Source organism: Molothrus ater, chromosome 9 (assembly GCF_012460135.2).
Source record: "Molothrus ater isolate BHLD 08-10-18 breed brown headed cowbird chromosome 9, BPBGC_Mater_1.1, whole genome shotgun sequence".
NCBI classification, from domain to species: domain Eukaryota; kingdom Metazoa; phylum Chordata; class Aves; order Passeriformes; family Icteridae; genus Molothrus; species Molothrus ater.
The window spans coordinates 18,687,846-18,711,638 of NC_050486.2; positions in this window are offsets into that span (position 1 = coordinate 18,687,846).

Consider the following 23,793-nt stretch of genomic DNA (forward strand, 5'->3'; position numbering starts at 1 on the left):
CTTCTCCCTGCAGGTGTGGGGCTCAGGGCAATCACTGCTATGATAACACTCAGGCAACCCAAACTCTTAGTGATTCATATTTCTCCTAGCCAAAATATGTCCCATGAACTTAGATATTCTGAATCAGAATTTAAGTGGACTGTAGCTGGGAACTCTCACAAGTTTTGAAGGAAAAAGTCAATTGGACCATCAATTGGACTAATCACCTTTCTTAATTTTTTTTTTTTAAAGACGAAATACAATATGAATACCAATTACATGATTTGCATATGACTGGGGAATATTCATTGACCCTCTGACCCAGGGACAATTTTGTTCCAATGGTGTGAAAGAGACTGGCCATTACTTTGATAGAATCTACCCCTCCTTCCAGAGGTAGATTTCTGCAAAAGCATACTTGTAACTCAGAAAACACACCTGCTCAAATACATGTCACTGACTTTAATATACTTGGGAAGCATTTATGTTGTACTAGCAGAAATCAGTATTAGTATTTTTTTCTGTGACATGAATAGAATCTGAAAAAAAATTACTTAAAAGCTGCTATAAAATGCAGTCAATTTTGAGCAAACAAATATGAGATGTGGTTCCTTGTCGCCTTCTATACTTCACCTCTGTTTGGAAGAAGGTTTTTGTTGCTCTCTTCATTGTTAGACTTGTACATACAAGTCACATTTTTTCTTTGTAGAACAAGGACATTTCTATTGAATTTTTTATTTATCCTTTTTTTTTTCAGAGATGATCTAGAGGAGATAAGGAAACAAGATGTACCCCTATGTCTCCTACACGCAATATATCTTCCAATAAAGAAAGAGAAAGAGAGTAAATAAATAAGAAAACAATTCTATATTCTTTCTGGTTTCATCGCATCTGACCATGAGCATACATCCACATTGGCCTTAGAAAGCAGATAAGTGCCATGACATTTTTCTTAATTCTAAAGAGCAGTTCTCCTTTGTGATTGAATGGTGTGCATGACCACGTGACAGAACATTCAACATTCCTTCATCTGCTCAATCCAAGAAAACTCTAATTAGCTGCATATTTACCAACCACATAACACTATCCACACACATATCCAATTTTTGCCTACATCTTTTTGAATCTCACTTTTTCTAGGAACAGATTTGATTAATCTGAAATTCTGTATAGCTTTTTTTTGTTTACATCTGTATCTTCAAGTACTGAGACAATCTAGTCTTACTTGCCTTTTAAATACTGCAATAAAAATTCTGCTAGATACATGATTCTGCCAGCAATAAATGAACCATAGGAAGTTGATATGAGAATAATGCAGATTTAGAAAAGCAAGAAATGCACCAATTTAATGTTTTTAAATTTACTTATGGATTCAACATATACATTTGTGTGAGGAACATTTTATCACAGCAAGTTTTTTTTTTATGAGATAAATTATTGCAGGAAATATTTGTTGTTTTATGGCTCCAATATATTCCCATTAAGTAAATGAAAGTTCACATCAACTCATAAAAAATTAATTGAACTTTTGAGTCAAAATCTGTTATTTAAAAACAGATATAGAGGTCATTAAGATTAATAATGTCTGTATGAGCTGAAAACAAAACAAAAGGAAGAATTTTCTTCAGAAACAGGGATAAAGTTCAATGTATCTTTATTTTTTTTCTCTTCAGTTTTTACAGCAGATCTTATAAATTTTGTTTGGAACATAGCTCGCTCTTAAACAAAGATGTGTGATTATAGCAAATTTATAGGCCCTGCTTCCATGGCTGTATCCATCACAAGAAAGCATCTGATAACAAAGCCAGGGAACGTCTCTCATTTCAGATGCCTGACCATTTGGAACTATATAAAGAACTGCTGAGGAGTGGGGTTTTGGGGTTGTTTCTTAAATACTTTCAGCATTGCATAGAACTATCAAATACCTCTCCCTTCTGCACTGCAAAGTGTAATCTCAATGGTGGTTATTTTGGAAGTTCAGAATACTTTTCAGCACTGAAGCTCTTAACATCTATAAAAAGTGCTGTTAACCAAAAAAAACCCATTCAGGAAAACCCAAAATTGGTTCTACACAAAACTAAGTTGCTGTCTTCTACAAAGGTTTGCATCAGCTGTGTCCTATATTTTAACAGGAGAATATAACTTGAAGATGTTTTCCTGACTGGAACTTTTCTGGCCACACTTTCAACAGAGATTAAACTCCATTCTCAGGAAAACATCAGTCCTGGGTTACAATATAGTTCCACATAAACTGATTTTTTATGAATCCCTGAATATTCTTTAAAGTACACCCAAAGTTCAATCTAATCTAGATGGCATCATCAAATTTTTATACCATTACTATAATTACATTTGCACACACAACTCAATTACCAAAGATATGGATCGTTACCTGCACAATTTGATTATGAAATTTAAATCAATATATTTGATATAATTACAGTTAAGGTTACAGTACATTTTGTCACAAACCACATTATACATTACTGTCTTGTTTTATGCATTTTAATAATTCACTTTAATCTGGTATACTTCAATAAAAAGGGATATTTTTCTTCTGGAGTAATTTCACTAAATGGGAGGAGATGGGAAAATATATTGTACATTAACATCTAAGACTAAGCAAATTATCTATCCTGCATTTTGTTTTAAGAATCTACAGGCATATTGTTGTGTTTTGGAAACAGAGAAATATCATTGCCTTTCTGTATTGTTGTGTGTTCATGGAATCTGATCCATAGGAGAAAACTTATAGAAGGAGACATATGCAAAGTTAAAGCCAAATTGGGTGCTAACTCACCACATGTGCTTTAATATGCTTGTCCAGGTGCCAATGAGTGTCAGATTTGACTCAAAGCTTGAATCTGGACAGTTCTGAACAAACAAATGTTTGCTATGAGTAATTCGTATGTGCACACTAATTCATGCATGCACATAAACTCTCTCTGAAATGCATTCAGCTAGGGGAGATGCAGCAGGGAATCTGTTTAGAAAATACAAACATCCACTCCTAAAACAGAATAGAACCAAAAGCAATTTAATTATATCCATATTTCAGAATGATGAAAATTTTCAGTTAAGTTATTCCTACACAATTTCAATAAAATTAGGGTGTGATTTGTCTCAAAGTGTTTCCATACCATTGCTTGCACAAAGCTCACTATACTACAAGATTTTTGTGGTTTTACTTTTACTTTGATCCCCTGGCATAGTTTCACTCGTAGTGAAATGATTATTCACTTCTTCAAAAGAAAATATCAAGCATTTATTTAATATTCTATTTTAATCCTAAAAGTCACCTTAAGTACCAAAGCCATATCTGGAGCAAGAAGTTTTTTTCTTCTTTATAAATCAAATTATTAACAGTAATTTACAGGAATTAACAGTAATTTTAATATTTTCAACAAAGACAATAGTAGCATACATGCTATGTTAGTAAATATAATATACCTCTCTAAAAGATTAAAAATTATGACAAATATTTTATTGAAACCTCTTGATATTTCCTGAAAACTGTCCTTTAAATATTCCCTTTTTTTGGCTGAGCTGTTCTTTATTGTTACCAACACAGAGAAGTGACAGAGTGATCCATAAAAGGCCAGATTTTCAACAAAGGCATCTAGTAAAGCCTACTTGAAAGGCATTGTCAAACTGGAACATTAAAAATAAAGTGTGATCTCTGTTAAAAAAAAAAAAAAAAAAAAAAAAAACAAATTAGTTTTAGCAACATTTCAATAATGGTTCAAAAAATTTTTATATATTAACACTTAAACTCTGAGCCCAGAATTACCTCTTTATTTAATGTTCTGATTTCCCTTTTTTTCTGAGATCTTAATAATCTGATATTTTTTCCTTATGGTTTTGGGGGTTGAAACTAAATAAAGGAAATAAATATGTGTATACATCCCAGTGATATTTGTGCAAACGAACAGGTAGTGACTGTCTGTACAGGGGAAACAATTCTTGCTTTGCTTTTTGGCCTCATTAGCTTGCTGTATAAAAGAAAAAAGAGAGAGAATGGGTATCTTTTAGGTTTTTATCTTGGGCAGATACTAGGCTTGACAATTTATTATTTAAATCACTTTTCAGATTTCACAGTGCAAGCTAATAAGTTACTCTACAGGAAGAAAAAGTATATTTTCTTCAGATTTATTAATGTACTTTCAAATTGAGACTGCAAAAATGTTCTCTACATTTGTGACTGCAATATCTGATATCTAAGTAGGGATAAAATATAATTTTATTCCTGGGAATGGATTTTCTTGTCTTTATTGAAAGATGATTTTACAATAGAAATTAATTGAATTTCAAAAGACTTGTCATAATTCCATTTCTTATATATCTTTTTAGTAAACATAAAATAAAAAAAAATGATTGAAACCCATCTGAAATCTTTTAAATGAGAATATTAGAGAAAGGAAAAAAATAATTTTTTTCAAGCTTATCAGCTCATGTCCGTGTATTAATTCTTTGGGGTTTATGCTTTAATCTGTGATCTATTTCACATTAGAATCAGAGATCATGGTAGACCAAAGAATGTTTCTGTTTTTATCTCAGGTTGTATCTCAGTAAGTCTTAAGCTGTTCAGTGATGACTTAAACCCTCAAGGTCTTTTAATGAAAAAGCACACATTTCTAGAGTTACAGCTACCTGTGGCTCAAATTGGATTGCTCTGCTCTATCCAAGTCTACCTCCTATTTGAGCCATATAAATTGTGACAAGAATTTTTCCAGTTGAAAACTCACTGCCTTTATTGGGAGCACCGATGGTATGTGCTGCGTGAAAGGTATGAGGAGACTTCCATTGGGATGAAAATCATCTTGGTCACCAAAGGTTAAGAGATAGTTTCATTTCTTTCTTCATCAATTTAAGACGTTAACTAACTTTTTACTTAGGTAAAAAAAGGAATTTTCTCCTTTCCTTAAGCAGTGGCCTTGAAACAGTTCCCTGAGTTGAATGAATAAGTTACTCACTGTGATAGGAAGCAGCAACAGAGGGGATGTGCCAGCTTTGTTCTGTCCAGGGTAGAAGTGGTGCTGCCATACTGCCCAGTCTGGGGGCCTCTAGAGGTTAAGACTGTGAGAGAGGCTGTGTTGCCTTAATAAAAATCAGGTATCAACTTAAACACAAAACCAGATTCCATGTAATACAAGTGAAATAAATAAAGCAACAGAATGTAGAAGTAATTCTTCTCAAGAGATTCTGAAAGAAGTCCACAGCATTTCAGAAAGAACTAGCTGACATTCTTCCTGGCACACCCCAATTAACCTTAGAAAAAGCTGACCTGGGCTTTCCTATACACAATAGCCAGTTTTTTCCTACATTAAAACAGTGTCTCCATTGCTTTAAAAAAAACAACATATGAACAGACGGGTTTTAATTACAGACATTTTAATGAAAAACAAAACCAGGAAACCAGATTGTATTTTCAGTCTTTCCAGTGCAATCACCTCAGCATGCATAGTGCAAGTCTGTATTCTTAGGTATCTGTCCTGAACAACTCAGAAAAAAATTGAGTTTATGTCTCTGTCCATTGGAAAAAAAAAATAGTCCAGTTTGTTAATTTGTTCAGGCAGCCCACAGGCCTCAGGCACATTGCAGCCACTGAGCTAAGGAAAAGTTCAGCTTCATTGAAAATTTCCTCTGCATGTAGTAAATGATAATATTTTTATCATTCAAGGACATGTTTTTCTTATATTATGCTCCCTCCATATATTGATGAATGCTAATCTATTTTTATTAAGATCAGTTTGAACTCAGATGATTAAAATAGGGTAGGTAAGAGCTATGCAATAAGACAGAAAGCCTAGTAGTGGTCCTTGTTTTATATCTTGGAATCAACTCTAATTAAAGAAGTAAGGTCCTGAACCTCAGCTGGTGTCTAGTGACATTATTTTTAATGGAACTCGGACAAATTTAATCCATTTCATGTCTGAACTTTCACTGTGCCTTGTTTGTTTTTCACTAGGTTTTTTTCCTTCAGTGCTAATGAAATGTTTCCTGCTTCATTTCCTGAACAAGAATGTCAGCTGGCTGAAGAAGATATTCTACAACTATCCATTTATTAGCAACCAGATTTTCCCCAATGCCCATTGACATTGACTTCCATAGACATTCATTACTTTAAAAGGGTTGAGAAGCTGGTCATGAGGCCTTCTAATTTTTGACAGACTTTTACCTAAACTTGGACTCAGAGTTAATGAATCATACAATTTTTGTAAGGTTTACATATTTAAATTGTATAATATAAATTAACCACTATTTATGCATTGGCAAGCAGAAAAAAACCCTAGAGTTTAGCACTCTACAAAATGGCTTAAGGATTTTCTCAGTAAAACTAAATAAATGTTAATTTTTTCAAGTTTTCCATGGATTTATGCTTTATGTTTCAATAGCTACATGATTTATTGAAAATTTGATTATATCAAAGTATAATGGTATACAATGCAAATGGTATTCTCTTTAGCTGCATGCCCAATCATTATGAAAACTTCAGAACTCCCAACAGAATTTCACTATTCCACTTATTATAAATCTTTATTTCACAGAAGTTAATATTTTGATATCAGAAAGTTGAGGAGTTATGGGAATCAAACTTTTACCAGGTTTTATCTGTTTATCAAAGCTGATGATGGTTTCTGTGGAATGAACACTCTTAATGATAAGCATTTCTTTCTGCATTCCCTGTGCATGTCTGGCTATTGAAGTAGCAACTTTTCAAAGTGTATGAAGGACTAACTTCAATAAGAAACAGTGCATACTGAATTAAATATAAATTCTGGTAGGATTATTTGATTATGGATCTGAGCAAGCAAGTACAGTCAAGTTTATGGTCATATAGTAAATTAAATTCAAAATCTTTAGCAATGATAGAATGATTGAATTCTGGAGAAAACAGAAGTTTTCAAATTAAATGTTTACCTCAAAAATGTTGATGGGCCAGTTTCCAAGGGACTAAAACATCTGCATGGTCCAGTCTGCTGTCTTAGTGAAAACCCCATCTAAAAGCATTTTTCAAATAATGTATTATCATGATCAATCCCACTGATTTCCCCTTTGAATTTGACAGGACAAGACTTTTATCTTTAATGTACTCAGTTTATTGTAAAACCACATAATAGAACCTTTTTGCTCATCAAGGATGACTAACCTTATGATGTCTACACATCACAGATGTCTAGCTAGATATTTTCTAAAACTACCTCTACAATTTTATTAAAAATACTTGCCTGACATCCAAGTGCACTTTGTCTACAAGATTACACAAGCCTTCTTCACAAATTTTGCTGTGATGTACAGAAAACTCCACTTTATTCCCCATTTCTATGTTGAGAGAAAAAAAGCATGTTTAAATAGAGAGGAAAATATTTTCTTAATGTCTGGATATACAAGTGAATCTTGGACTGAGAATTTACTTTTTTGTAAAACAGTAGATGTTCTGAGCTAGGAGCACTGATTTGCCTGTAAATAAATGTGGGAGTGTTCACTGGAACAACTCCATCACCACACAGCCTAATTTCATTATCTGACTCTTAGTGACTTCACTGAAGTTTTAGGAACTAGCAAGGGCAAAACTGGGGGAGTGCATATATATATATATATGTGTGTATATGTGTGTATATGTATGTATATATATGTATATGTGTATGTATATATACATATATATAAGTATATATGTATTTATTTATTTATTTATTTATTGCATTTTATAAAAAAAAAACAAAAAAGGAAAGTCCCAAGATGTCTGTTTCAATTTAAGGTAAACAAAGCACTATAGCTCTCTTAATTGCTTGAAGGATTTTACAATAGTTTTAATAAAAATTATTTCTTTAATCTGAACTTCCATTGTGACACAAATAGGATACTCAGCTTAGCTGAAGGTTTCCTATTTCTATAATTTTTTTATAAATTAATAGAAGCCTTTTCATTATTTTTTTTTTTGCTATTCTGTTACTGGTACTATTACTATTGCTATTTAATTCAAGAAAAACTAGATCTGTAAAATCTATATAGAATGTAAAAACACTAATTGATTGCAGTAATCTCATAGTAATATAATTTTTATTTAATTCTAGATTATCTAAGATTAGAATCAGCTTTTGCTGTTAGAGAATGCTTAGTTTGGAGATTCCAGTATTCTTTAGACCTGTTGTTCACTCTATGACAATGGATGTATATAATTTGTGGTCTGAAATGCATCATTTGTTATTGGACTGTGATTCTACAAGTGAGTTCACACAAGAAGATCCTCCACACCGATCTCAAGCCTCTTTACTTGTGTTAATGAGCATATACATGTGTTCCAGTGTAAAAGCACGCTGATGACTTAAGCTGCTTTTTTTTAACAATTACTCTGAAGTGTCTTTATACTGCCTTTATTCCATATTTTTCAGCTTCAAAAATTTACCAGTGTAACATATGCCTCAGTTCAAAAATGCCTTCCTTCAGAGGAAATAACCATTTTATTTTACTGCTTTTCAAGCTTTCTAGTACATTTCAGGAAAGATTTAGTGTATGGATCACATATCTGGATTTAAAAGCAGCATGTATTTATAACCTGTAACACAAACCAGAGCTTTCCTATCTGATATTTTGACTGACTCGCTCACAACCAATGCTACAAAAGGGATTTAATTTCTTCCTTATGTCCTCTAAGATTATTATCTTAAATACAATAACAAAAATATGGTTTAAAAAAATCACATCTAGAAGTGTATAATGTTGTCATGATGAGTACTCTGATAAACATTCTCTTACAGTTCCAACACATTTACAATTTGCCTTCTTGTTTAAGTGTTTAGGGAAAACATTAAATCTGTCATGAAATTGGTTCTATAATTTTTTTTCAGTCTGTGAAAATTAAGACAAACAATGAAAATAAGATCTACCTGTACAAAAGAGAAGACTGTGTTACAAGAAGCCTTGACCCTGAAAAATTATCCTTCTGCTCAGGCCTCCTGGTCTGAGTTTGACCCTGCTTCTTCAGTGCAAATCTTCCGACAAGTGACAGAAGTTGTCCCCAAGCAACACTTTCTTTGGAAAAAAGTCTAGAACTGCATCTTCATTCTTCCCTGTGTCATTTACATACTGCAACTTTCCTCTGTTTGTCCTTGTATTCTATTTTTACAGTGCACACTGTATTTGATATAGTAACTTTTTGGATGAACAAGTGCTGACAAGAAATTTGAAACAATTATTACATTTAAGCAAACGGCTGTTATAGGGTTTTTGTTTGTTTGTTTTAATATCAGCTGATTATCATTTCCACTGATATGAATGATGAAACTTCTGTTCATTCCAATGTGGCTTTCTAGATTCTTAGTTCCTTTCTTACAGTGTACACAGGCCTTGAAAATGTGGAGCACATTCCTTTACATGGCATAAGAAGCTTGGGCTTCTTATGACACTTATTTTGTGTGCCAGGGGCTGGAAAAGTGAATCTAGCTCCTTGCCTCCAGTATCAGCATCCTGGGAAGATGATGTGTGAACTACACCATCAATGTCTGGCTCCTAAAGAAAACTATAGCTGATAAATTTGTTCCCTTTAGGAAAAGAAACCTCTAAAAAGCAGTTGGGACTGCAGCTGAGACAGTACTTTAGAAAGTTTACCATAAATATATATTCATTCTTGTACACTGTTCTATGTAGTTGCTTCCTTTGCCAGTTGTATAAGTTATGAAGGTAAAAAAATTCCTTTCAAAAGTGACACCAAAATTGTAAATATGCTTTCAAAGTAAATCTTAGAAGTATTTTTTCAGCAATTTTCATGGAAATAGAGTTAAAAGCTACATTACTTCTGCTAGGGGAGTACTAAGACAAAAAGAATCCAAAACACTATTTAAAGAGCAAGTTCATATTACCTGAAACATAAATCTAAAAAATTACATATCAAGTGTACTCTATATACTGATTATATATCAGGGTTTTACTCTACCCCCATTTTCTGGGAATCAAATAAGGAACTATGAAGTTAGGAGCACAATTCTGAGAAAGCTAAAAACATAAAATAAGTGACTTCTATGTAATGTACTCTAAAAAGGTTCAGCAATATCATTAAATGAGAAACATTTTGTCAGCTTCTTGAAAGTAATAATCTGCATCTACTATATTGTGCTCAATTTTCAGAGTTATGAGTTCTAAGTGCCACTACCCTATTTTCTGTGATTGGTAGCAATATGAATATTCTATTCTGGGCAGAATTGTTTTGGGCCCTTATATGAAAGCAAATTAATAGTGTTCCCACACTTTGAGTTATATACTGTATTTCTTGAAACATCTTTGGGCTTGCAGTTTACCAATATAAGTAAAACAGGTATGTTTGGAAATTCCTTAGAAGAAACTTCAGATTTCTGTCTCTTTGCTGGTCAACAACTTCTTAACTAATCCCCATCACTTTTTTTTTTTTTACCAGACCTTTTATATTCTGCTTACTCTTCATTGAACAATGGCAATTGACTCCTTTTCTGTTCTGGTGTAGCTTTGAAGATAACTAGGACATCTTAGGTCCTCTCAGAGTAATAAAAATTCCCACAAAAATTCAGTTTTATCCAATTTTATTTTCTGGAATAACAGGCACTTCTTCAAGATCTGTTGATCTTTTGTCCTGCTTCAACTACAGCCGTCAATGCCCTCTTTTAGCTCACAGAACTGAGGGTGAAAATAGCAAGGAGTTCAGCTCCTCATTCTTTCATAGCTTTCATCTCCAAGGAAAAAAGTGGGAAACAAGTATGACCAGGAATGCCTTCTTGGTTCTCTTTCCCCTTAAAGCTCTTTTAAAAAATCATTTTTCTCTCAATACCTGACTGAAATCAAGTTTCTTTGAAAACCTTGCTGACAAATTTTCATGGATTTTTTTTTCTTTTTGTGTGAACAAAACAGTTTTTTTGCTTTTTTGAACATTTTTAGCATTTTCTCCATCACTGAAGAAGACAGACCTGTTCATTCCATTATTCACACGAAGCACTCAGAGAAGGTAGGGCAAACACAAAATGGATGGCCTCATTCGCAGAAGAGCCCAGCAAATTGCTGATAGCCAGTGGTGGCTACTTTGGAAAGTGAGCACCATGGCACTTGCAGCTTGTGATGGTTATACCAGAACTTGTACAGTTCTACTGTCCAGCCCTTCATAGTGCATCAGTCCTCATTAGGGCAATTTGCTCACGTCAATTCCTGTTACAGAAATGGTAGGCACATGGATGGAGCACTACCACAGTAATAGCAGCTGTCTCAGAGGCTGTGCTGAACTGCTTTGAGATGTGCCTTGGATTTTATAAATAATTGAAAACAGTAAGTGGCAAGAGAGCTAGCAGCAGGAAGCACACAACTCACTGTAGTCTGTGTGCGAGCAGCTCCCCTGGACTAAATAAAATCAATAATCACCAGCCAGCCTTTCTTGGGTACTGTAAAAGCTAAAGATCCCATATTGCCTTTTATAAATGAAAACCAAGTAATTGACAGCAGTGACAGCTGCTGAGAGCATACCACTCACTGCCAGTACTCAGTGCCTCTTTCCTCTCCCTCCACCAACAGAAACAACAAATATATTGCAGAAACGAATGACTGGCATCGCTGTCGTACACAAAGAAAGAACTCACTTGTTGCCTTATAATTGGAAATGAAAAAAAAGGAAGCACTGCCAGCAAAATGTTGTTAATGAGGCACTCTATGGGCTCTGATTTCAAAAGCTAAAATTTGCTTAAATCAAAATAATAAGGAAGAATTCTCTAGGATACTACTGAGATTTCAGACAGCTCTTGATGTATCCCCTCCATCCCCATCTAGTTCTATACATTTCGTAGCACCACCCACTGGGAATAATAATAGGAAGGAAATGTACTACCTGACTCGGTGTATTGCTGTGAGATTATTAATCAGTCAATGTTTGTGAAGTACAAGGAAAATGAAATGCTACCCACAAGTGTTAAATATTATCTTTCCACAGACTCATTCTCCCCCTCCAGCCTTTCAGCCTACTCTTATTCCCTTCTCTTGTAGTATTACTATATACTTTGGAGTGTATATTTCCAGCATACCAAAATAGCACACCAGGATTCCATGCCTGCAGAGTGGGCTTGCTATCAGGAGGCAAGGTTCTGTGAAATGTGTGTCTGAAAAACTTTTTACAGTTATTTGCTGTAGAGAGCCTTGAATAAGCTATTCCTTCACCAAGTTTTCTTTCCCACTAGCCTAAAATTGCTCAATACAATATTTGTAACAGCTGCTAAACTACTTTATACTGAAGCATTGACTCTGAACTACCTAAGTGCCTGGCTTTGTACCTGCATGCATCCTGTGCTGGTGGACTGCTTTTCTGCTCCTGAATGAGGAAGACAAAAACTACATTCAATGTGGAACCTTCCTGAGGCTTACTGGTGTCCTAGGGTGCACATAGGAAATCTTTGCTTTTGACAGGGCATCCACACTCCTTTCATGAAGAGGCAGCCTAAGGTCTCCACTGCCCAGCGAGAGTAGCTTGAAAGACCTATTTTAAAAGAGATTCTGAGACACTCTGTCTCCCTACTCCTACCTATCACCCTGATTTTCCTGTTCAGATCCTTCTTCTGTGACTGGACAATGAGGAGGACTGTGAGATTGAGAACAGCATCCTCAGCCACCTCCCAGAGCACACGGGAGAGCGCATCCTGCAAAGCACCAGCAGAGAGTGACTGCGGGAGGGAGCACCGTGCAGTGCAGAGCTGGAGCAGGGCACAGCAGACAAAGGGTACCTTGGCAAGGTGCCCAGGGCACAGAGGGAGCAAGAAAGGCTTGAGGGCTCATGCAGCCTCCAGCCAGCAAATTCAAGGGTCAAGATAAGTCAAGGTAAAACAGCATTGATTTGGATCATGTACGTTGATAATTTTCTGTGGCAGGGGATGCCTTATGCTAAAAATATATCATAAACATTGAAGTAAATTTGGGAGCAGTTCATTTCTCCCAGATGTCAGCTTCTAATTAAAAGTATAAGAAGATTTCTCCCCAGAGGTTTTGCACATAAGTGGTTCATTGCAATAAGAGCCATAAGAAAGTTTCTAAGAGAACTCCGAAATGCAATAATTCCAGACTGTACAATTTTTATTTTGAAACAGGATAAAACTTTAAATTTCTCAGCTATTGGAAAATATGTTGATTTTGATAGGGAAGAGGTGTGCTAATGTCTTTACAAACCATTGGATGGGTGAAGGTGTGGGTGTTTAGGTCTTTGGAATGGGTCTGAATATCTCTGCTGACTTTGGGCAGCAGGTTTGCTGCAGAGCCCAGGCAGGTTGGCTCCTGAAAAAGAGTCTGCACAAGCCTGAACCTCTGAACTTTGTGGTAAAAGGACAGGTTCAATAGGGAATATGGGGTAGGTGATTTGGGAAGGCTGTACCTTCCCAGCGCCTCAGCAGTGGGGAAAGGAAGAGGGCACCATGGGCCAGGAGTTCAGGACAAGAACTCCCTCTGAAACCTCCAGAGAGGAACCCCGCGGGTGTGCCCTGCTGGGCTCTCCCTTATTCAAATAAAGGGGCAGGACTCCTGTGTCTCCTACATGAGCACTGGGTTTTCATTTTGTGATTTTCCATAAAATTTTATAAATCAATGTATTCTCTATCTAATTTTAAATGTATTAACTATCTAATTTTGAAAGTCCCCGTTTCACCTCTTTTCAAATTACATATCCCAAACAGTACAATCTGCTAATCTGAAGTGTGTGTGCTTTACTAGGTATTTGTAATAGCGAAACAAAACATTTCTAGGAAAGTGCAGTTTAATATGTAACAAATGCTTCTTTTGTCATCATCTGTATTATTGGTATGAGAATATGTTTTTACATCAAATGAATAGACTTCACATTTTCACAGCCATCTATGCTGCTAGTGACACAGGGCCTTATGTTAGCTCTCTATTAGAAAAAATCAAATTTCCTACATAATTGAGGATAGATTAAAAGGACTTCATTGGTCATTGTCCAATTTGTCCTTTCTCATTTCTCTAAGGCATTATGTTCTAAAGTATTCAGAACTTGCTGGGTTTTTTTTTTCTTTTTTTCCCTTAAGTCAGTCTCCAAATTCAGCCCAAACTAGCATTTTATTTGATGGATCTTCTGTACTTTGGGAAGAGCAGGATATCAGGACTGTTACACCCTTGTGTGATGGACAATGCCAAGATCTGAAAATCTCTCAATGATTGACAAGGATTGAACTTTTAAAGTTCTCAGACCTCAATTGAACGATGACCTTTTTTGTCAGACTTTTATCTCAGAATGGCAATTTTGGTGTGTGAGGTGTTGAGTAAAAGAGCTGAGCTGATAGTGCCCTTTCAAAGGTATCATGTCCAAAGACTAAGCACACGGAATCTGTTTTAGCCAAACCTCCTAAATTTATTCCTTGTCCAGTGATTTCACCTCCAAATAAATATTTACGCATATTTAAAGAAGTACACATATACCTAGGAAAAGTTAATTAGTTACAACTGAACATTTCATTCTTCTTTTAGGATTTATTTTTTCCATGTAATACATACAGCCTGCAGCAGGACTTCATAATCATCACTGTAGTTTTATCCTGCCTGCTCCAGAACTTTGTAGATATTACAGGGATAAAGGATTGATTTGTGTACTCCAGCTAAAGGAGAGTTTTCTATAGTTCCTAATAGAGAATCTTTATTCCCTATATATTAATATTGGGTGCAAGTTTATTCAATTTTTACTTCTTTCTCTTTTTTTCCCATTCAAACTCTGTAAAGCCACTAATATAAAAGCAGTCTTGGAATGCAAAGAGCTTTTCCTTCAGATGGCACAAACAGTCTACTGGCTTTTATGAAATCTACATACAGGTAAGGATTAAGCCTTCTGTACTCATCAATTTTCTATATTCCTCTGTGAACATCTGCAATTGGTTACTGCTTAGGATAGAATATTCAGTAAGGTGGAACCTTTGGTCTGACTCAGTGTGGTTCTTCCTACATTTTTATGTGCTTGATAACAGCATGCTCTGTCACTGTGGAGTTACATAAAACTCCTCTGTGGATTTATGTTCATTTAACAGAGAACTGGGGGGGAAAATTGAGGAAAAATCTTTCACTCTCTCTTGCTCTCTTTTCAGAACACAAGCTCCTGCTATGAAACAGCAAGGCAGCTTCTTCCTCAGAAGAGTTGTGTGCAGCCTCATTTCAGCACAGCTTCCAGCAGCTGCAAACTTGCTGGTTCCAAAAGCCAGCTTGGAGGCACTAAAGCAGTGGTAGTGCTGCAGCCTGAGCGACAAAGATAAATGAACATATGCAGTGGTGACACAAGGAATTTACCCAGCAATGTGGAATCATGTGGGAGCGTGGTCGCCATACCAGGCAGCTGAACCAGGAGGTAATTAAATCCTTGATCAAGGACACAGCTTCGTTAAGCTTAGCTGAATCATCTGTGCTTACTGAGCCCATGTTTTTTCTTCCTTAGAACAAAATCAGACCTATCAGCAGAATGCTGAGTTTTGAGCATTTTCAGACACCTCCCCACGCCACAATTACAGGCAGCCAATACCAGATGCAGGTTCTACTTTAAAGTAATGCTATCTCTGAGAAAGAGTGAGTTGTGCTTTAAAACCTACTATAATTCTTTAATAATTAAACCTGAATTTAAAAACAACTAATTTAGAAATTACTTATCTAAATACTTCTGATTTAATCTTTAATGTAAAGGCACTTTAGCCAGTTGCTCAATTTAAAGAAAACACTGGTAAACATTTTATACGAAGCAAATTATCAGTTCTGTAAATTAAAATACTCTGTTTTAGAATTACTACCAGAGAGCAGGAAAACACCATAAAAGCCCATGTGCCCATTCAAATGAGCTCAGATTTCAAATGTGGGAATACTGACAATGAACTGCTTGCAAACAATCTAAAGAATTATTTGCAGATATTATTTGGCAAATTCACTGAATAAATTATTCACTATGAATTATTCACCCAAGTCTATTACTTACCCTCATCAGACACTAAAGCCATCTAAACTTGAGCTTTATTGTTAACCATTATAATTGTGAATTATAATTAATTCTTAACAATGTTGTCAAGAGACTGCAACATGACTGAAAAGTGCACAACATTCCAAAGGTATCAATGACACAAATAACTCCCTCAATGCAGAACATGGCATTAAAATAGCCTGAAAATAGATCACCACCAATGAGTAAGCAATATAATAATTTACTGCTAAGACAATTAACATTTCACATGTTAATTCTTCTATTCTCTGTAGTCCAGAAAACAATGAGCCACTGAGCAGGAGAAAGCTGCAAGCAAATCTAACTGGACGACACAAGGGGGAAAAAATTCCTTTGGAGAATTACCTCCTATCTCTTTGTAGCAGTTGTTATGCAATTTTTAAAGCATTATTTGTCTCATAGCTTAGTGCTACTGAGACATATGCTATGTAAATATTTCTCTGTGTCTTTTTTAAATAATTAAAAAAGGCAGAAAATGAAAGAGGCAATAGCCCCTACACCTGTTCACTGTGTTCATCCTACCTACAAGACAAGCATGGATTAAATGTTCATTTGAAATGCACTCCACCATCCTCTAAATATTCATAAATAAAACTGAATATCTGTATGTTATCTGTCTTTGCTTCTTTGAAACATATTTCTGCAGGAGTTGTACCCAAATTTTGCTTTTCTTAGATTTTTTTCTTTCTTCTTTCAAATTGTAATATTAACAAATATTGTCATTTCCTAGCTGTAAGAATGTTTGATCTAGAGTTTGGAGCCCATTAAAAACTTTTCTCTGTAGCGTGATGTCCTCACTACTATATTTTCAGTTGAGATAATCTTGTCATAGTAACTGCTGCTGTCATCATCAGTATCAAGGTTCATTTTGATTTCTTTTTGAGCCTACATGTTTGCTGAGCTCTTTTGGCAGCATGACTAATCAGGATATGGGAGATAGGAGCTTCAAGATTTCCGGTATTTGTGTGGTCACTCGAAATGTGGAGGCCAGGAGACACTTCATTCATTGTCTAAAGAATCCTCAGGAACATCACTGTCATTGCATTTCATATTGCCACAAACTCCTGGTGATGGTTGCAGCCATTTTGTCCTAAGCAAACACAGTGCATTTCATTCTGGCTCTTTGAACAGTTGTGACACAAAGGTTTTTAAACCACACCACCATCTCTAAGTATTCTGCAAGATCAAAAAAAAATTCATGAAACATTTAATTTTTACCCTTTATTCCTACTAGTGTAGAAAGACAAATCTGTGAAGGCGGTACTGCATTTGAACCTAATTACCTTAAAAAAACCCCACTGCATATCCAAATATTCTTAAATAATTGGAATAGTACTACTCCAGATAGCAAAGACATGAATATCTAAGGGTATCAAAGTGGTTCTGAAGCTTTCTTATTTTTAATAGACAAGAAGGTATCAATAAGTATTACAGCTTCCATGAATACATAGCAAGATATTAATAAAATATCAGTCATGAAAATCTGACTTGTTCATAATTAATTAGAATATATCTGATACTTTTCTTAGCTAGAAACCATATTTAAAATAAATGACCTGTCAAGTAGCATTTTGAATACAAACTGAAGGTTAAAATAATTCTAATATGGCAAAACTTTTTTATTCCTATGAACCAGTATGACAGTATGAATGTGAAAGATATCATCTGTCACTACCATAACATTGTTTTTTTGGGGGGGAAAAGGAGGAAGGGCTGAGTAAATAACTGCACCTTGAAAGTTCATGGCTATGCATGTTGCTTGAATGCAGTGGCAAACTAATTTAGTTCCACTTGTGATCTTGCAATAATTTCTGTCAATCAGGATGGCATTAATAAAAAACCTCAATCTAAACAGAAGTGCTGTGCAGCGTGTATAATGTATACACTCATTGAAAGAGGCTGAAAAGATTGCAGTCACACAATTAGGGTAACATTTGACAGCTTTAATCACTTTGAATCTCTTCACATCACTTTTAAATGTCAAAACCACCTCCAGAGATCTCATCAGAACAAAGCATTACTTAAATTGCAAATGAAACTATCCAAATTCAGCTCACTATTTTAAAAAATATTAAAAATGCCCCACATTATTTTATGAAAAACATTCATAAAACATTCTATGATGCAACATTGAAATGAGCAAAACAGGAAACAACTGTGGTTCTGTAAAAAAAATGCTAAATTTACTCTCCATTAGTATGTAATGTGATTGTTATTATTCACACTGTGCTGTGCTGTCTTCCCCAAGCAACTAGGACTACCTTTATTATATTAAAAAAAGAAAAAATTAGGAGCATTTAAACTATGACATCCTTTTAATTTGGTGAGGAAAGATATATAGATAGACAGAGGAACCTGTAAACAGTTTTTGTACTGATATCATACAGCAACAGGCTACTTATCCTGTTCATTTACAGGTTTTTGGTCCTTTTTCCACAACAGTTGTAGCTGCTACCTCCATGGAATACTGCCATATATTGTGTGACTTATTTGTATACACAAATTATGCAGTGATCCTATTTACATATAGGATACATATATTTACATATACACAGTTTTAAACGTATCCTATCCTTTAGTTATTTTTTTTCTCTGTATTCACAGAACCATACTTTTGAAAAATAGAAAAATGCAGCAATATGAAATCTGTTTCTAAACATGTTTTTAGGCTGCAATATCCCAGTTATCCAGTAATTTACTATGACATTAATATTTTTAAATTGTTAGGTTTTTTTCCCATCTATGCCACCATCCTAACTGAAAGGAAAATAAGCAGAAAAAATATCTTTCTGTGGATATGTTGTCTAGCTATCACTCAGCAGATATTCCTGTAGTGAAGCTAACAGCACTTTACACACATCATAGAACTTTTTGATAGCCTTTCAGACCAGTAAGAAAACCAGCCACTAGAAAGTTGAGGTCCTAATAACAGATGTGTAGGTGGATATTTCTTGCCATCTTTGGAAACTCTCTTGAATGATCTCAGGATGTGTGCCCAAGTAAAACACTAGTCCCACATTTTTTTTAACCCAGAGGTTCATGATTTTTAGTTTTTTGAAGATGTCAAGAAAATATAATCCTACAGTATCCAACCTAATATAAGGGAAATCATATTTTCCCATCATTTTCAAGATCGGGGCTTCTAAAGAGATACAAAATTATTGCATAGCTAACAAACATTAGATACCAACATTTAAAAATAGTCTTATGTGTTTTAATTTTATTATTCATAGTATTAGATTTAAAAGCCAGCTTTGCTAGAGTGCTATATTTGATTTAATTAACAGGCAGTCCATGTTCAGTTTGAAGAATAAGAGGGAACTGAGCAGGACGAAAGTTGCTCCTGTTGAGATGTGGAGGAGTCACTTGCTGTTGAAAAACATTTATAAACTGCTCATCTCCCAGACTCAAAACCATTGCAACAATCAGCAAAATTTAAGCACTGTCTAGTTTGAAAAGGATACAGCTGATCACTGATACAGGGACTCAGAGCCAGGAGGGAACACACACAGCATGCCTATTAACAGGTCACCGGGTTTCTCTCTCTTCTCAATATACCTCAGTGCATGGCAGCCAGTTCTCTCACTCAGCCACACACAGCATGTGCATCTTTGAACAATTCTACACTGCAGGGAATATTTTGCAGAAGCTACATGATAAGATTACCAAATGGCTTACTCCTTGCTCCCTTTGTCCTTGAGTTTAGTCCCTCCAATCATGGGGCAAAGGTGGTGCATGGTATAAAGGAAAGGTTACTGCCTAAGTGTCACATTCCCCACTTTGTACTCTGATATAAGTAGCTGCAAGCCTTCATATTTCTAACAAGCACTCTTTTTGCCTTTGTAGATCTTGTGCAATCACATTACCCAATTTTTGTAACAGGCTTCATACCTCTAGTATATTGCAAATTTTATGTGACCTGCTGGGCCTGCCCTGCAACCATGGAACTTAGTAAAATCTTTGTGTTGTTGACTTCCCTGGAATTTCACCTATTAGTATGGGGTTAATTGTAGATATCAATACAAAAAACAAGTCATGTTTCTTGTTGTACTGTTTTCTTGTGTGACCTTGTATGAGTCATTTTACCTCAGAGGACCTCACTTTCTTAACGTATAAAATGTTCAGAGAACATTAATAATCCTTATTTCATTGTTCTGCAAATCCCTTAAATCACAAGTAAAGTAATTGCAAGATACTTCTCCAATTATCAAATATATGGTGCTGACCAGAAAGGTTCTTTATTCTGTTTGTGCATTTGTAGATCTGAGCTGTGGCACCATTCAAACTGCAATCTGGTTGTTTACTTACTTTATCTCATAGTGTCACATACAGTAGCATGTTTGAAAAAACCACTGAGGTGACTGGAACGTCCTCCCACAGGGCCAAACACTCTAATGTGAACATATATTATTCACTAGGTTGTATGCAAGGGAAGGCAATTACAGCAGAAAAAAGAAATTCTGCAGCAGGGGCAGCATTCCTTGTGTTGTAGAGAAAAACAGAGTATTGAAAGTCAGGAATTGGATAAATTTGTCGTCTGTTACTATCACAGTATTGACCAAAGGCCAAACAAGTTTCAAGGCCTTATTAAAGTTGATCTGTACACACAGTTAGTAGAAAGCCAATACCTGACTTTAAGAGCTTGCAATCTAATCAAAGGCTTATTATGAGAAAGTCTTTCTGCGGGAGGATGAAAAACCACAAATGGATATGTAGGGGCAAATAGAGACAGCTTGTCTGCTCAATTAGATGTTGATTCAACATTTTCAAAACAGCCCTGAGTGAGACAAACAGTGCTGGCATGGGGCCACTCTTGCTTGTGGCCTAGAAAAAGGCCAAAATGATGAAACACAGTTTCTGAAAATGAGGTCAAAAAGGGAATGGACTTAGCAAATTTTTTGTAAGAGCTGGGCAAGTGGTTGGTGGTTTTGGCTAAATGTTTCCAATGTGAAATATCACCCAGGATGCAGGTTGCTTGCTGGTACAGTGGAGTTACAGAGAGTGATGATTTCCTCTGTTGAGGACTACTGTGTCATTTAGCTAAATGACAGATTTAGAATCTAGTGTAAAAGAGACTCTGGCTTTCCTATTTGGGTACCTGTGTCGTTTAGTTTTACAAATGAACTACTGTGGCCTTGAGCAACAGCTTGTCAGATTTATTCCATGATAATGATCTCTGATCTGCATTGTAGAAACTTCTGATCAGTACTTAAAGCAGTGGAAGCAATGCTATGAAAATAAAAACATTATAGATTTTTCTGTACTGTGATAGAAGCTGTAACGCAATTAAAGTCAATATTCTCCCTAAAAATTCTTGGAAAATATAGCTGTTATCAGTTTATGGAGAATGTTCCTTTCTTCTCTTTCTTACTAATGAAAGACTACTCTTACTTTTTTTACAATGAAAAAAAAATCTGATTTAAATGAATTCATTTTCATGTAAATTGGCAGGAGGTTGACATGATAATGAAAGAAATCTGAAAATTCAGTTGGCTCCTTAGTGAAATTCCAAGAATTTCTAATTTTGCTATGTGGAATATATATTTCACAACTCATTTTTTTAAAAGGTGAAGGTTTTTTCAAACATATACTTGTCTACTGACATATTTGTCATAGTCAATCAAATGCATTTCCAACTCCTTTGTGTATGCTAAATGCCTAATGCTCTATTTAATGGCAGCGGATGTTTTCTTCCTCTGTTAGATTAGTATTTTAAGCATTTTTGCGTATATATACAAAAATTAAGCTATTTGCTAGTCAATTATAATTCAGAACTCATCTAAGGGTTGAAAAAGACAAAATTATTAGCAAAAGAACTGGGCATGCCCAAGGCTGATGTCCTGGTGAGGAGGGAATTATTTTAATAAGTGTGAGAAAGAGGTTTAAGAATCTAGCTTTCCCACTGGGAAAAGAACTGAGCACAGTATGAATCAAAATTCTAAAGTAAACTAAGCAAGATAGACTGTTACACCATTTAGCAGGCCAGCTCTTTAAGTTATATTATCCAAGCTTTCAGAATGTAAACGACCTTTCTTCAGGGATGAATTATGGATATCATGTTAAATTTATAACCCACTTCCATTACAAAGACCTATTTTAGCCTCTTGTCTAATTATGATTTAGAAAATTGGTTTGGCCTGAAAATTGTCTGATTTACTCTAAAGGCAAAGGAGAATGTTTCCACAGAGTGTAAAGATAATTTATGGCATAGTTTTTCAGGCAGAGGTCATTCAATTATTTCCCTGATTTAAAATTTTGTATTTTGTCTAAAATTTCTTTGGCTCCACCTAGGTCAAAAATAGCTTATTGTTATCTCTTCTAGTGCCTTTTTTTTTTTTTATTTGGCAGGGTGGGAGGGGGTGACCTTTTTTTTAAATTGGAAGCAATTGAAGACTCATGAATTATAGTTCATAAAATGATAATAAATATTCATCATTGCTTTTTGTATACCTCCTGTTTTCTTTCAAAGTTCCATGGATCAGGGATAAAAAGCTCTAAGGAGAAGGGTTAGACTGAGGCTTTTGAAAAGGACAGTGTATACATGTATGTTCTTCTGTTATCTTATTAGAAATTGGGGGAATATATGAGACAGAGATTATTTTAGTTCATCAGCATCATGTAAGTACAGACACTTGCCTATTTATAGCTTTAGTAAATTCAGTCACATTTTAACGATGTAGTAGACAGTATTCTTCTGACAAACTTGTGATAAATTAATTATTTTAATGAAAGGAAACTAAGCTCAGTCCTGTCTGAGGGCATTGGAAATGTGTTCAGGAGCAGGAGAAAATATGTGGGAGGCTTTTCAGTGCTTGCTGTTGAATGAGTTCCTCATTTGAGGGACTATTTTTTTTCATCCAATCAGGAAGAAATGTAACCAGCAGAAGAATGAGAAGTCCTTCAGCAGAGGAGGGAACACTCAGACAGAGAAGGGAGACTAGGTTAAATTTCCTACTCTAGTAAATTGTAAATAAAAATAAATATATGCCATAAATCTAGAAACAATATACTTTTATTTCAAGCTCAGTGGCTTAACAAGATTAAAGTCTCATTAATTATATATAAATATTACATTGCATTGAGAGATGGAACAAATTCTGCAATTGCAATGGAAAGAAACATCTTAGGATATCATTGAAAGTAGATTATAAAGAAGTTTAAGAATTTTTTCTTGTTTGTTTGGGTTTTTTTCCCAGTCATGTCCAGAATATAAAAGGGCAACATCCTCTTTGAAAATTTTGGAAGTAGCCAACTTCTTTTTGATTGACAATTTTCATATCATAAAATGAAATACCTTATATAGTGGGAGGAGTATGCTAGCACTATACACTTAATACAAGAATTTGAAACAAATTCTACCATATAAAGCTGTCCTTCTGCAGGTGTTTCCTACACCAGTCCTAGTGTCTTACTCCAGACATCCAGCATGAGTTTCTTTCCTATTTCAAAGACTTCCAAATTTGGAGCCCATCTTAATGATTTCACCAACCACAATCAAAGTCTTTCTTTGTCTGAACCTCAATACTCCACTGACCATGCCGAGACAAATATTGCCAGGGAGGCTCCCACAGAGCAATCCAGACTCTCTTAAAAGGTAAATTACAAATTGAAGACAGCCACAAACTAATCAAAATGTAATAGGAAAATAATTTCACTCTGGTCTGTGTTTGTCAATGCAGTTAATCCAAGCTTGATTCAATAATGCTGCTTTCTGTTTCTTATGAACTGCCTTTGTCAACTTCCTCAAAATATTATTTGAAGATATTTTTTGGGTGAACGCTGTAGAAATTACAAGAAAATAGTTTAAAAAAGTGAAAAGGAAAAAGGTCTCTACATCTCTG